This window comes from Quercus suber, unplaced genomic scaffold (genome assembly GCF_002906115.3).
Source record: "Quercus suber isolate HL8 unplaced genomic scaffold, Cork oak 2.0 scaffold_321, whole genome shotgun sequence".
Lineage (NCBI taxonomy): Eukaryota > Viridiplantae > Streptophyta > Magnoliopsida > Fagales > Fagaceae > Quercus > Quercus suber.
The window spans coordinates 50,676-66,725 of record NW_027069775.1 but is presented as its reverse complement, the minus strand read 5'-3'; the positions used below and the strand labels follow the sequence as shown (position 1 = coordinate 66,725).

Below are 16,050 nucleotides of genomic sequence, written 5' to 3'. Positions count from 1 at the left end.
CCCCATAATAAGGTTTATCTGAACAACAATTGAACTAATTAAACTGTTTCAAATGGATGCATTTTACTACTAGAAATCTGCCTCCAGATACCCAGCAAGAAAACTATTAATTCCTCTTCATATATTGTGCTTTACATGCTACATAATTTTTTTTTGGGCTGAAGTACATGCTACATAATTAATATGTAGCTCTTACTTCTTGCTTATATAGTACCGTTGAGATTAAATATATCTTTTCATGTGCTTTAAAATATTCCGAGCAGAAGTTCTTTGTGCCCCAATCACCGCTGCTTGCATAAAAAATCAAATATGTACTTAACCCTCTAATCTTTTCTTTTGCTCAAAGGTGTCCCAGGTTACTGTGGTCCATTCATTTGTGGTAGAAGACTTTTAAGATAAAGCTTCTAGCAAGCATTTCCAAGAGAATAAATCTATCTATGGCAAAGCAAAAAGAAAAGAGAATATAAAAACACTTTTTCAAATAGCAGATGTCCAAAAATCGTCCATATATCATCCAGAATCTGTAACATGTGAACTTGTACGTGAATTATGCTTCAAAGTTTCCTTATGTGAACAGAAGACAAAGATACAGCACAAAAGTATATGTACACGACTTAAAATGTTTGGGATCCTTTAAACTATTTATCAGTCATAATAGAGAATTCCGATTGTCAATTATAAATTGTATATGTAGGAAAAATTTAGTATAAAGGCACAAAAAAAGCCCAACAGCCAGACTTGTAAAATCTTACGATTGCGAATCTTTTTGCAATTGTGCTAGTGCTATCCTAAATGTAGGATGGCACTGTAGCACTTTGGTAAACATTATAATATATTTTAATTGATAAAGTGGGAGAGAGATGGGGAGAAGAAAGAGAGAGAGTTGTATTGAAATATATTATATTATTTTAGTGGGTAATATATATTATTTTAATAAGTAGAATAGGAAAATAAAAGTTGGGATGTTGGTTTGTTATAAAATGGTATGGGATAATTGAATAAATAGCTTTTTGAGATTGTAAAATAAAATAGGATTGAAGTTGCAGATACAAATGCTCTAAGCTTTTTAATTTTTTTTTCCTTAGGTAGTCATAAGCTACTTCTGCTGAAGAAACAAATTCATTATTTACCAGTGTGAACCTTTTCCCAACTAGCTTCCAAAATTTGGGGCCAAAAGATAAGCTGAATAATGTTTTCCCAAAATTTTAACTCACCTCCACATCCCTATTGATAAAAATCCTATCTTCCGAAAATTCTACTGGTAAAAAAAATCTATTTAAGTTCAGGAATGATGTGGTTTTTTCTCTTTATCAGCTAGACAGCTAATGATCTGTACATGTAATTGGCACAAGATAAATTTCATTAACCACAAGCCATGGTCAGTTATTATATAAGCCCCCAACTTATCTTAAACATCAGTCACAGTGAATTAAACCAGTTTGCCTTTCTAACCAAAGATAGCTTAAATTGCAAATTCAAGAATCTTCCATTCTTATGGAGCTTTTGGAGATTAGTAGCAATCCAGTCAATCTTGTGCTCAAAAAGTGCTATGAAAAGAAATGTTGTCCTTATATAAATTTTAAGATGGTCCCCCAAACTAGGAAGGTAGCTATCAGGACAGGGAAGAAGTTAGGTGCTTTAATTGATTCCAACATCATACTGATGTTCAATAGTTTATAAAAGTATAAAGAGAAGGGAGAAGAATGGTATTTTCATTAAATAACCATGGTAGTCTAATTAGTAAAATGGGTCAACTGATTACTTAACTATTAAGTTGCAAGCTGAAACCATAGAGTTTTTGACATAAACTAGTTATCAGAATATGCAAGCATTCCAAGACACTAGCTAGACAGGGTCAGGGGAAAGAAACTATATGATTCTTAAATGCCAGACTACAAAGATATTCATTTCTCATAAGGCTCTTCTAGAAATTTGAGAAATGGAAATCATATCATGCTCTAAACTAGATTATAGAAGAATTTCTGAATGAATCTTATTGTTGCTTACTATAAGAACATTGTTCATCCTATAGAAACTTTTATGTTTCTTTTTTTTTTACTTGGCATTAAAATTTCATTACCATATGCTAGGAATAAAACTTCAGGAAACAAAAAGAATATATACATTTCTTGGTTTCCAATATCAAACTGATGATCAAGTACAGGCAACAGGTAGAAATATAGTTTCTTCACCAAAAAATTATATTAAAGCAATACCAAATAACTCAGCTGCTTGGTAAAATATTAATAAGTTGTGCAGCTGAATACCACTGGGGGGCTAACAGATGCAAGCATATCAGAAGAATGAAAAATCCAGTAAACTACCAAGACTCTTTAAAAAATACCAATTACAAAGACTCAATTGGAAGTTTAGAAAAGATCCCCTAGAAGCAAAGCCTAAGAGTTAAGACATTGTAATCATTATTGATTACCATTCCCCAATTTCCTCAACATGTAGTCTGACATAGAATGTCAACAGCAAACTGGCAGCCTATTATCCATGGACTAGATATTCAAACACAGTATATAATCAGAACTCTTCTAGCAGGAAATATAAAAAATAAAAACAAAATAAAAAGAAGAAGAAGGCATAATCAGAATTCATGCTATCTGACCCAAAATGCTATAGAATATTTCTTAAGAAATTTTTTTCCTCCAATTATAAACCAAGATACAATGACAGAAAAATCAGGGAAGAAAAGAAAAAACACACGCATGTTGGATGTTAAAATGTATCCCAGAAGCCTATGTTAATAATAGTGGCATTCTTGAACAAATAATGAATAGATATAGGAAATTCTGTTAAAGCCAAAAGCTACAGCAGAGACACCAATGTAAGTAAAACTATAAAGAAGTGCGTGTTACCAGACCAAATCTTTGCTCAAATATTAACTGATCTGAATTTGTTCTCATTAATTTGCAATCCATCTCCACATCCCCATCAAAAAGAATGATATACAAATTATAAGAATTCAATGGTTTCAACAACCTGTTCCAGTCCAGCTATGGATCAATGTACTCTTCCTCTAAAAAAACATATTGATTTTTACTATACAGCATCTACTTACACCTTTACTTTGCACTGAATGTAAAAACTTACTAACATGTTCAATAAAGAATTAAATTTCTTCAAGGAGCAATAAGGGATGATATGAGTTGACTAATGACTCATAGGATAACAAAAATTGCATCCAAATTTCTAAACCAAAATGACAATTGGATGGATATAATCCCGGTTCTCGCAATTCGTGCAAATGCATCCTCAGCTTATAGTTGCATACTTTTGGAAGCTAACATGGAAAATGGCTGAAACATCTAGGACATACTGTCATACTTCCTCATTCTCACACAGAACATGAGAAAGTGCCCCAAACTCTTCCATAGGCAATTCATAATTTCATATGAAAATGCCTAGAATTGCATTATAACCCAGCCATCCTTGTCCTTAATCTGTATGTTCTGTAACCCGTTCAACTATTGATAACATTCTCAGCAATCACTACCAAACAACAGGAACAAAACGATAACGGAGGAATCAATTTCACACAAGTCCTTCACTCAGTAGCATGTGAGGAGAGATCAAAATCAAAGTGGGGATTGCATTCTTTGGAATAGAAATCATTATTCTCTATGAAAGCTTTCAGCATGTCATAGGTGAAATTTGGGTCATTTGGGTCACTTGTACGAGACCCAGAATTTGATTCCAAAGTCTGAGGTTGCCTTAAACAAAAGCAACAACCTTTACCACCATTATTAAGACAACCAAACCTCTTACCTGAAATCCTGGCACCAGTAGACCCAGAAGATGAAGAAGAAGTCCTATTATTCTTTCTTCTGAGAAATTGTTTCTTGGCTTTTGTAAATGGATTTAGGAACGCTTGCCTTGCTTTAGTGAAACTTCTCGTACACCCAACACCACATCCATATCCATACCCTCTTTGCTTCTTTCCATTGTCATCATCGTCAACAACATCACTGGCGTGGACCCCACCACCAACACAATTGTTGTCATCATCGTCATCAGCACCACCACCACCACCACTGCCACCAACATTGGCGATCTCTTTATCAGACAAAGACATCAACTTTTGTTTGTCCAAATATACAGCAAAACTTCAAGAAAGGACCACACAGTTGAAGGGAGTACTACTTACTAGTATAAATTTGATGAAGGAATATGGGATTAGAGAAGAAAAAGGAGAGAACCCAGTTCCAGTTGAAAAGATTGGGACTTGGATTTGAATTTGAAGTTTCTCAGAGAAATAGTTTGAAATATTCGATTTCTTCGCCGCAGGATCGGGATTCAGGAGTCGGGGGGAACACATAGCAGCAACCGTAACGCTAATTATTTTATTTTTTTGAAAGGAAATTATGTAATAGAAGATCAAACTTAATCAATCATACAAGCAGTGGTTACGTGTTTGATATCAGATGGTTGGCCAGTTATTATACGTGTTATATTTTTCTCAAAAAAAAAAAAAAAAAATTATACGTGTTATATTTTCGTACTCAGTGTGTGGACCAGATTGTCTATTCTGTGTTCTTTGTAACCTAGTAGTTAATACAGTACATCTAGGCTCTACCCTAGTAAGGTACTTTTAGCGGGACAAGGGATGATATCAATGCGGAGGAAAATAGTTAACTAATTTTTTTTTTTTTAATTATCTAGTTAGTTGTTCCGTTTTCTAAACTATATTACTTACTAGCATTTCGAGTCTCTTAGACTCGATTTTGGCCTATAAAACGAGTTTTAAAAACTCGATTTCTATAGTCTGATGTGGCATATTTTTCCACGTGAAGACCACCTAAAAATCGAGTCTTAAAGACTCGATTTACAATTCAAAAAAATTTGAAAAAATTTTCAGACTCCACGTCTCTCATGCACAAGCCAAAATACCCCAAAAAAAAAAAAAAAATACAATCAGATCACAGAGAGGAAAAGAATCCAGAAAAAGATCATTCATCAGTGAAGAAAAAAAAAAAAAAAATGAAAATGGCTGAAACATCTAGGACATACTGTCATACTTCCTCATTCTCACACAGAACATGAGAAAGTGCCCCAAACTCTTCCATAGGCAATTCATAATTTCATATGAAAATGCCTAGAATTGCATTATAACCCAGCCATCCTTGTCCTTAATCTGTATGTTCTGTAACCCGTTCAACTATTGATAACATTCTCAGCAATCACTACCAAACAACAGGAACAAAACGATAACGGAGGAATCAATTTCACACAAGTCCTTCACTCAGTAGCATGTGAGGAGAGATCAAAATCAAAGTGGGGATTGCATTCTTTGGAATAGAAATCATTATTCTCTATGAAAGCTTTCAGCATGTCATAGGTGAAATTTGGGTCATTTGGGTCACTTGTACGAGACCCAGAATTTGATTCCAAAGTCTGAGGTTGCCTTAAACAAAAGCAACAACCTTTACCACCATTATTAAGACAAACAAACCTCTTACCTGAAATCCTGGCACCAGTAGACCCAGAAGATGAAGAAGAAGTCCTTTTATTCTTTCTTCTGAGAAATTGTTTCTTGGCTTTTGTAAATGGATTTAGGATCGCTTGCCTTGCTTTAGTGAAACTTCTCGTACACCCAATACCACATCCATATCCATACCCTCTTTGCTTCTTTCCATTGTCATGATCGTCAACAACATCACTGGCGTGGACCCCACCACCAACTCTATTGTTGTCATCATCATCATCAGCACCACCACCACTGCCACCATCATTGGCGATCTCTTTATCAGACAAAGACATCAACTTTTGTTTGTCCAAATATACAGCAAAACTTCAAGAAAGGACCACACAGTTGAAGGGAGTACTACTTACTAGAATAAATTTGATGATAGAGAAGAAAAAGGAGAAAACCCAGTTCCAGTTGAAAAGATTGGGACTTGGATTTGAATTTGAAGTTTCTGAGAGAAATAGTTTGAAATATTCGATTTCTTCGCCGCAGGATCAGGATTCAGGAGTCGGGGGGAACACATAGCAGCAACCGTAACGCTAATTATTTTATTTTTTTGAAAGGAAATTATGTAATAGAAGATCAAACTTAATCAATCATACAAGCAGTGGTTACGTGTTTGATATCAGATGGTCGGCCAGTTATTATACGTGTTATATTTTTCTCATAAAAAACAAAAAAAAAAAATTATACGTGTTATATTTTCGTACTCAGTGTGTGGACCAGATTGTGTATTCTGTGTTCTTTGTAACCTTAAGAGTAGTTAATACAGTACATCAAGGCTCTACCCTAGTAAGGTACTTTTAGCGGGACAAGGGATGACATCAATGTGGGTCAATTTTTAGAATACATCATATTCATATTCTATAGGATTAGTGGACAAGACAGCCCCAAGCGAGTAGCCTTAGGAAAACTAGGCATGAGTATGCCCGTGACCAGATATTTTTCTAATTTTTAGAAAAAATTTAATAATTTATATTTATTATAATTTAAAATGAATCATATTAACAAATGTTTTTAGAGTATTGTTTAACAATACATTTTAAGAAAATTTTTGCACCACTTTTATGGGAAATAAAAAAAAACTATCAAACATTAATTTTTTTTTCTTTTTCCCATAAAAATTTTCTTTAAATAGATTATTAACTAATATCCTAAGAGTATTCGTTAGTATTTCTCATTTAGGATTATTACATTTTTCAATCACAAAAAATTTAAGGGTGTGATGAGTTTCATCACACTTTTAGGTTTTTTAATAATTGAAAAATGTAGTAATTTCAAATTATAATGGATGTAAATTATTAACTTTTTTTTCCTAAAAAATAGAAAAGCCTTTGAGCACTGCTCAGAGACTAGTATATTATAATTTAAGATTACTACATTTTTCAATCATTAAAAAAAAAAAATTAGGGGTGTGATGAGTCCTATAATGTAGTCACTAAGTACACATCCATAACAAAAATTTAAATGCCTAAAAAAAAAATTAAATAGGAAATCTCTCACGTTATTTTGTTTTGCCATCAAGTTATTCTTTTTTAATTTTTATTTAAATGAGAGTTATCAAGGTTTTCTTTTCTTCTTTTTTTTCTTTTTTGCTTTTTTAAAGATAACTACTTAGTCCTATAATGTAGCCACTAAATACACAGTCATAACCAAAAAAATTCAAATACCTAAAAACCAAAATAAATAAATTAAATAGGAAAGGCTTTCACAGTCTCAACTCTCACCCTGTTTGGTTTTTTGGGATAATTACAAATTACCCATCTATAGTTTAGCCCGAATTTAACTTACAAACCCGTAGTTTCATTTTTAATACTTTATCCACCTGAGGTTATTTCTGTTTAGTCTTTGTTACCCACCTCTGTTAAAAAAGAAAGGTGAATAAGTCTTTTTACACCCATTTTATGTCTCTCCCCTCCCAAAACAAGAAAAAGAAAAAACAAAAGAAAAGAAAAGAAAAAAAAGATTAATATATTGTATTAGTTTCTCACAATTCACAAACATTAAGAAACAGAAACAAACATGAAGAATATACACCAAAAAAACTAATACAAATCAAATCAAGCAATACTATCAAAGTACAAACCACAAATCTATCAAAATACCACCCCAAAATCCAAGTCAAAATACAAACATCAACACACCCACACACATCCAAACCCAGGTTCAATGTATTGAAATAATACATGAATTGTTAGTGACAAGATAAAAAATGCAACAAAACTTGGGTAGAAAAGAAAGAAATATGCAAGAGGAAAATAATGGTCAACATATTTAATTAAAGAATGGAAAGTAGCGTTATGCCCTTCCACCTCTCTTTCTCAATCTCTAATCTTTATAGTGTCCCTGCCAAAACACTCTGTTCATTTTTTTCCCTTCAACATTCTTGATTCAAACCCTATGGAGACCCATCATCAATCAGAAGAGTCACAAGGTGACAGGCTTTGGCTGCTTCCAAAAACAACAACAACATTCCCATCTCAAGTGAGTATTTCTTTTTCTTTCAAGCCATCGTAGGCGGAAAGAAAATGGGTTTATTCCATTTCTTGAATTGGTGGTTTTCCACACCCAAAAATAAATAAATAAATAAATTGATATTTAGGAAAATGGGTTTTTTTTTTTTAAATAATCATTATCACTCAACACAAAACCCACTTTGATTATGCCAAAAAAAAAAAAAAAAAAAAAAAGCAATCACATTCACAGTTCCAAACACACCCATTTGCCTAGAAAAAAAAAAAAAAGAATTATCAAAGAAAAGTACAACAATTAAACAAAACTCAGACGAGAAAATTAAAGAAAGTACATATATTCAAAAGCCGTAGATAAGAATTCACCTTATCTGATACTATTCTTCTCTCTCACAGAGCCAGACCCCACCCCAGCAAGGAGAGAGAGAGAGAGAGAGAGAGAGAGAGAGAGAGAGAGAGAGAGTTTTGTGAAATAGAGAGAGCGGTGAGAAAACGATCTCTTCTTGGAATGATTGATTTGTTTGATTTTAAGCTTGTAACAAGCTTAAAATGCTGAAAATTTGGGAGTATTTGATCAGTTTTACGTTTTATTTTCCATAAAAAAATGTGTTAGAATAACATGTGAAAGGGGGGTAGGTTACGAAGTAGTAATGGAAGAAAGTATAGGTGGTAAAGTGTTAAAATAAAATCACAGGTAGATAAGTTAAATTCGGGTTAAACCACAAGTGGGTAATTTGTAATTATCTCTTGTTTTTGTTTTTGTTTTTGTTTTTTTTTTTTTTTAATGGGAGTTGTGAAGTTATATTTACTCCTTAAAAGAAAAAATTATAAGAAAGACTATCAAAAATGTAATATCAAATCACCAATAATATCATTTAATTTTTAAAAAAATGTATTTTCTTGAAAAAAAAAATGAAAAGAAGTTTGTGGGGCCAAAGAATTTGACAACTACGGCCCATTTTACACCAAGTCCAAGGCCCGCGCCGAGGAGGAAGAAATGTCCGAGGACGAACGAAGCAAGTCCAAGGTGCCATGAAACATTGCTGAGAACGATCCTGTTCTCGGCGAACCAAGATCACAGAAGGAAAGAGCGGCATGCCATCAAAGGCAGCCTCCCGAAGCATCCCAAGGAAAAGGACAGGTACAATGGATCAGCCATGGGAGCACAGTGGAGGAGCAATTCAAGGAGAAACTGTCACATCTACATTAAATGCTCACAACTAACGTCTTGGCCGCATTAATAAGGAAATGACTCCTGAACAGTGCTACCTCGATTACCGCAACTCACAGAACGCCAAAGAGGGTGTCTGATGGGACAGACACTCAAGTATAGACTTGGATGATCAACAAGTGTAAGACCATGATCGTTTAAAGAGGACTATATAATAGGAGAAAGCCATCATAAAGAGGAGGCTGGGAGGAGGGGAAATAGCACTGTAACAATCTCAAGAACTCTTGTAACCATTCTCATTCAATATTTACTAGAACAAAACTCCTCGGATTATGCCGAGAATAAACTTTCTTTGATAAACTCAGTTCATCTCTGTTTGATTGTCATGAACATCATATTAACTGTTGCCCATGCACTAAAGCCTAGCTCTTTGATCCACTCTCTACAAATTTATTATATTGGGCTAGTTGGGTTTGAGTCCACTCATCCAACAGGAGGGGTTTGAGTCCACTCATCCAACAGGAAAACTGCTCAAATCCAGTCCCTACAATTGACGCCATTTGTGTGAAGAGCTTGTGTGATAGTGAGTGCAACGGTTAGTTAAGATAGGATCAGGCCCCCATCAGTAAGAGTCCTTGGGGAAAGCCATTATGGTGGCCAGTTTACTATGTGAGTAAGACACTACATGAGGCACACACAGTTGTTGTCCTAACTCAGTTTCTACTCAGGTATATTCTTCGAAGTGCGGATTATACGAGGAGGATTGCTAAATGGGGCACAGTTCTAGGGGCTTCTGACATTAAGTACATGCCCCGTACCTTTGTCAAGGGTCAAGTCCTCGTGAATCTGGTGGTTGAGTTCGCTGGACCTCCATTAGAGGAAGTGGCAGCAACACAGAGCGATTTAAGGGGGCTCCGCGGCAGGGCTAGTTCTGGAAGATATATATTGATATCTTATAATCTACTGAAGTGGTTAAACGAAGCCTTAGCTATGATGGGTCCTCGGACCTCCTGCTTTGGGGGAATTAACACACACTAGCAATTATCTAAGTGTTAGACAGAACTAAGGTCTTGCATGACTCCTTGGACCACGAACTTATGGGGAAACTAATAACTTTTGGCAATTATCTAAGTGTTAGATAGAACCAAGGTCTTGCATGGCTCTCGGACTACAAACCTATGGGGAAACTAATAACTTTTGACAATTACCTAAGTGTTAGATAGAACCAAGGTCTTGCATGGCTCCTCGGACCACAAACCTATGGGAAAACTAATAACTTTTGACAATTATCTAAGTGTTAAACAGAACCAAGGTCTTGCATAAGTCCTCGGACCACAAACCTATGGGGAAACTAATAACTTTCGGCAACTACCTAAGGGTTAAACAGAATCAAGGTGTTGTACGGATCCTTGGACCACAGCCCTTGAGGAGATTAACTACTTCAAGCATCTATCTGAGTGATGAGCAAAATCTAAAAGGATTCCGGCTCCTCGAATCGCCTACTCTTTCCCCACGCAACAAAGATGTAAACAAATGCAAGTCCATGAGCATCACTTAAGGCATTCCAAGTACGTTTAACCAAAAAAAAAAGGGGGGGGAGGGGCAAACTGCATAAATGAGATTACTCCATTATCAAGTAAAGCGTGAGTTGAAATTTGCATTGTGGGCTTAATATTTTTTGTTACCTATTCAATAAAAGAAGAACCTTAGCTATGCCAGGTCCCTCAAACCTCCTGTTAAGAAGAACCTTAGGTATGTTGGGTCCCTCGGACCTCCTACTAAGTGTTAAGCATAGCCTTAGCCATGCCTGAATTCTCGGACCACATGCTTTGGAAAAATTAATGCTATGACATCTCTTTACAAGTGCTTAAACAGAACCTAAGGCATGCCTGGATCCTCGGACCAGACACTTGGGGAAAACCAACGCTATGACATCATTATAAATGTTGAACAGAGCCTTTATGCACGATGGTCCCCTTGGATCACTTACTTTAAATCCAACATTCTTTGATGGTTGCACAGTTTGCGGTATAGAGCACATGGTTATGTTCCTGATTATTCTTACATAGTTAACTTATTTAAAGTTAGCAACCGGGTGTTACTGTCGGTTTTGTTATAGTCAGGGTGACAACTTTTCGTTATCGTCAATAGCATTAATTCTAAGTTCCATTGGAGGAAAAAATAACAACACACCCATTAATGAAATAATTACTGTAGAGAAAGGAAAGATTCATAAAGTAAAAAGTGCAGCACTTTTTATTAAATAAAGGAGAGGTACATCATATACCAAGCGGCTTAGGTAGGCTTGTTTTAAAACTAACTATAAAAAGAGAAAGCCCATAGGAATGGTAGATTCATAATCTTACTCTAGCAGTAATCGAGCCAGTATGGGTGGTATCGGCGATGAGAAAGAAGAAGAGGCGGAAACGCTTGATGGACCCCTTTTCTCCTAACTGCAAGATGTCCTGCTATCAAGGCTAAGAAACAGGAAACCCGTTTATCCTTGTCCTTGTTGATTTGCTTGATCAACCTTGGGTCGCTTTCACATCTATGTACACATGATATATGTCGCCAGGTGAGACCCAAACTTTGTTGCACCAACAGTCTAATGCGATCTACACCTGCTTTGGTTCTTGGCTGAAGGAGGATGGTTTTCTTTCTTGCTCGGTTGAAAGGTAGGAACATCTTTAGCCTCTGCTTCCTTTGCCTCAACTGCACCATCCAGGATCTGGGCGGCATCCTTGGTTTTGAGGGGGGCTTGGTTTCCTTGCCCTTGCCTTTATCCTTGGCCACCTCATTCCCTAGGCCTTGAACACGATCTTGGCAAGGTCCTTAGGAATGCTTGAAGGGTTGAGAACTTGAGATTCCTGCAGAACTCAAGGATCTGTAAATGTGAAAGAACGATTCCCCCCAGGGTGCCTTATATAGAAGGCGAAATCTAGTGGAAATTAATTCACACGAAATTCAAAGAAAGAGTTATAAGCGAAATAAATCCCGCCCAATTTCCAAAGAAATCCTCAACCGTTGGATCTGCGTCACTTCATAAAGATATTAATGAGGGCGCGCCTCGTATACCAAAGCACCAAGAACGTGCCTTGGACAACTGAAGAGACTTTAGCACTGACAGAAGACAAGACTTGACAAGCCATGACAAAGGCCCGAGGACATCAAAATCCTCCTCTCCGTCTGAGGAGCTGGACAGCAGGATTTCGAGGGGCTATTGTGGGGCCAAAGAATTTGACAACCTTGACCTATTTTACACTAAGCCCAAGGCCCGTGCCGAGGAGGAAGAAATGTCTGAGGACGAACGAAGTAAGTCCAAGGTGCCATGAAACATCGCTGAGGATGTTCCTGTCCTCAGCGAACCAAGATCACAGAAGGGAAGAGCAACATGCCATCAAAGGCAGCCTCCTAGAGCATCCCAAGGAAAAAGACAGGTACAATGGGTCAGCCATGGGAGCATAGTGAAGGAGCAATTCAAACTGTTACCTCCGCATTAAATGCCCACAACTAACATCCTGACCACATTAATGAGGAAATGACCCCTGAACAGTGCTACCTCGATTACCGCAACTCACAAAACGCCAGAAAGGGTTTCTGATAGGACAGACACTCAAGTATAGGCTTGGATGATCAACAAGTGGAAAACGAAGATCGTTTAAAGAGGACTATATAATAAGAGAAACCCACCATAAAGAGGAGGCTAGGAGGAGGGGAAATAACACTGTAATAATCTCAAGAACTCCTATAACCATTCTCATTCAATATTTACTAGAACAAAACTCCTCGGATTGTGCTAAGAACAAACTTTCTTTAATAAACTCAGATCATCTCTGTTTGATTGTCATGAACACCATATTAACTGTTGCCCATGCACTAAAGTCTAGCTCTTTGACCCACTCTTTACAAATTTATTGTATTGGACTAGTTGGGCTTGAGTTCACTCATCCAACGGGAGAAGTGCTCAAATCCAGTCCCTACAAAGTTGTAGTAAAAAGACACAACAATTTTTAGGGATAATTTTATATGAAAGAGATGAGATTGAGAAAAATGGAACAATTATCACTAATAACAAAACAATTACTACGTTAAGAGAATACATATAAAAAAGTGAATAAAACCTAGACACTAATATATGCAATCCAACAACATTCTACAAAAAAACGAAGACAAAAAACCTGGGCACTTTATAACTTGATTAGCACTGTTTCTGCTTAGGAAATAAAAAATTGAAAAAATATCTAAAGAAAAGCCGCCTCATAAATAAATTTTGTTTTATTAAAAAACATAAAATATGTTTCAAGTTTCAACTGCTTGTGCCCTGCACCACACGTGGTTGTTGAACCTTATGCTTCAAAAAATTTGTTTCCAGATGATTACAGAGAAGGGAGAACGGGAGAAATAGCGTCTTTTGCCTATTTTCAAGCACAAAAACCTGTCCATACTAAAGCCCAATAATCCGATTAGAGCTTCTTCTTTTTTTATTTTTTATTTTTTTTTATAATTTAATTTACAAATATATTAGTAATATGGTTGTATATAATAGTCAATCACTCTTTTACGTATATATTTTATGCTTCGAAATAGAGTTAAGTGCAATATAATTAATTAATGCGTGATTGGTATTTTTGTTGGGTTTCTATAATATCTAAGTTTCAAAAAAAATTTGTCTCTCTCATGACTATCAAATTATATAAGAAGCAAATATTTTTTGATATTTTGTTATTTAAATTTAATATACCCTCTTAACATTAAAAATTAAGAAAATAAGAAGAAAATAAGAAGAATTTGCAAATTGCACGTGTTGAGCACCTCCTTCTAGATCGCGTGAAAGGAGGACCCTCACAAATTTGTTTACGGCTAAAACAGCCCCAGGGCAAAAGTGATGCTTTCGCAATTTCAATTTTCAATTTACGATTTGATTTAAATATATTATTTTAAATTGAGTTCACAAACGCATAGTTTTTTTTTTTTTTTTAATTATTTCAAAAACAAAGATATTTCAAGAAAAAAAAAACCAACATAATTTGAGATTAAGGAGCAAATAAACACTCATCAAACTAACCAAATAAAAGAAAAGAAAAGAAAAGATAAGATAATGATATAGAAAGGATAATGATAACAAAGTAAGGAAACCAAATATTGGAAAGTAAATATTGAATGACAACTCATAAAAACAAACGTAATTTGCTGTAATACTGAGAACTCAACACACATGAGGCATTTAAATAGAGGTCATAAAAAATACTTACATTTTTGCCATTGACTACACCTCAAGTCCAAAGTCCAAATAGTTAGTTGGAGTTGGAGTATAGAGCACACGAAAATCTTGAAGATCCACACCCTAGTGCATGTTCCTTGAAGTTTAGATATGAAAATCTTGAAGATAGACATCCTAGTGCACGTTCCTTGAAGAAATATACACCAGTGTGCATTCCTTAAAGAAATATGTGTAAGAAATCACCCAATGAATATTCCTTGAAGAAATATGTGAAAGGAATTAAAGGTGAGGTTGAAATAGAAGGATTATTTTACACAAATATTTGATTTGTTTCTAGAATATAAGAAGTTGTTCATGAATTGGAAAACCAAAATAGAAAAGAAGAAAAGACCAATGTACATTGACATACACAAACTATTGAGCAGGAGCAAATTTCAATCGAGCAAATAGAAAAAATGATGATAATGGTGAAAAGAAGATTAACACAGAATTGAGAGAATGAGAGAATTGGAGAACTGAAGAAGAAGTAATTTGATTTTGAAAATTAACATGAGTGTATTAGGAGTGTGGTCCTATTTTGTAGATAGTGTTTTACGTGGAAGTTAAAAAAACATTTTTACCAAATTTTGCCCCCACTTAAATGTAGGTTGTAAGGGTATTTTGGAACCCAAAAAATGTCCAGTCCAAACAGGAGAAGTTTCTTAAATAGTAGTATAGATACTACTCTTGTTCTTCTTCTTCTTCCTCTTCTTCTTCTCCTCTCTCTCTCTCTCTCTCTCTCTCCTCTCTCTCTCTCTCTTAAGAATCATTTTGAAGACCTTTTAGGTACACCATTTCAAGACCTTGGGATATGCTTTTTTAAGAGTGACTGAGAGATGATAAACCATAACCTTCTTCTTCTTCTTATTTATTTTTTATTTTTTTAGAGAAGATTGTGAGGATTTTATTAAAGCAAAACAACTACATCAACCTGAAAAATGAGGCAAACTTATGGTGGAACATCCTCTATCCACACAGTACTATATTAACTGCCAACTTAACCAAACTATGAACAACTTTATTACCTCCCCACTTAGTGTGAGAGTAAAGAAACTTAGAATAAAACCCAGAAAAAAAACCTTTGCTTCTTGAATCAAAACACCATATGATGTCATATTCCTTGACTTGTTAGCCAAAGCTTTCATGACCACAACTGAATCTACTTCCACAATAGCTTGATCTATGCCAATTTCTAAGCCAAACTGAAGTGCTTGAGTTGCTACCAAAGCTTCAATCTCCACGGGTTTGTAAGCTTGAGGAAACCATTGGGATACAGACATGATGATTGCGTATAACCACTCCAATACCAGTTTATTAACTTCATCAAAGATGCCTCCGTCAAAATTAAATCTTCATCAAATTAGGTGGGGGGGGGGGGGGGGTTTTTTTTTTAATTATTTCAAAAACAAAGATATTTGAAGAAAAAAAAAACCAACATAATTTGAGATTAAGTAGCAAATAAACACTCATCAAACTAACCAAATAAAAGAAAAGAAAAGATAAGATAAGATAATGATATAGAAAGGATAATGATAACAAAGTAAGGAAACCAAATATAGGAAAGTAAATATTGAATGACAACTCATAAAAACAAACGTAATTTGCTGTAATATTGAGAACTCAACACACATGAGGCATTTAAATAGAGGTCATAAAAAATACTTACATTTTTGCT

At 35.2% G+C, this 16,050-nt stretch overlaps 1 non-coding gene across 1 annotated transcript; it reads right to left on the bottom strand.

Annotated features, from left to right (window-relative positions):
* Nucleotides 1-2,875: 2,875 nt before the first annotated feature.
* LOC111997692 (uncharacterized) lies at nt 2,876-4,429 on the bottom strand. Its single transcript, XR_010632825.1, has 2 exons — nt 4,154-4,429; nt 2,876-4,040 (listed from the first exon to the last, which is right to left on the bottom strand). It is a non-coding gene; the product is annotated as an uncharacterized LOC111997692 (transcript).
* Nucleotides 4,430-16,050: the final 11,621 nt, after the last annotated feature.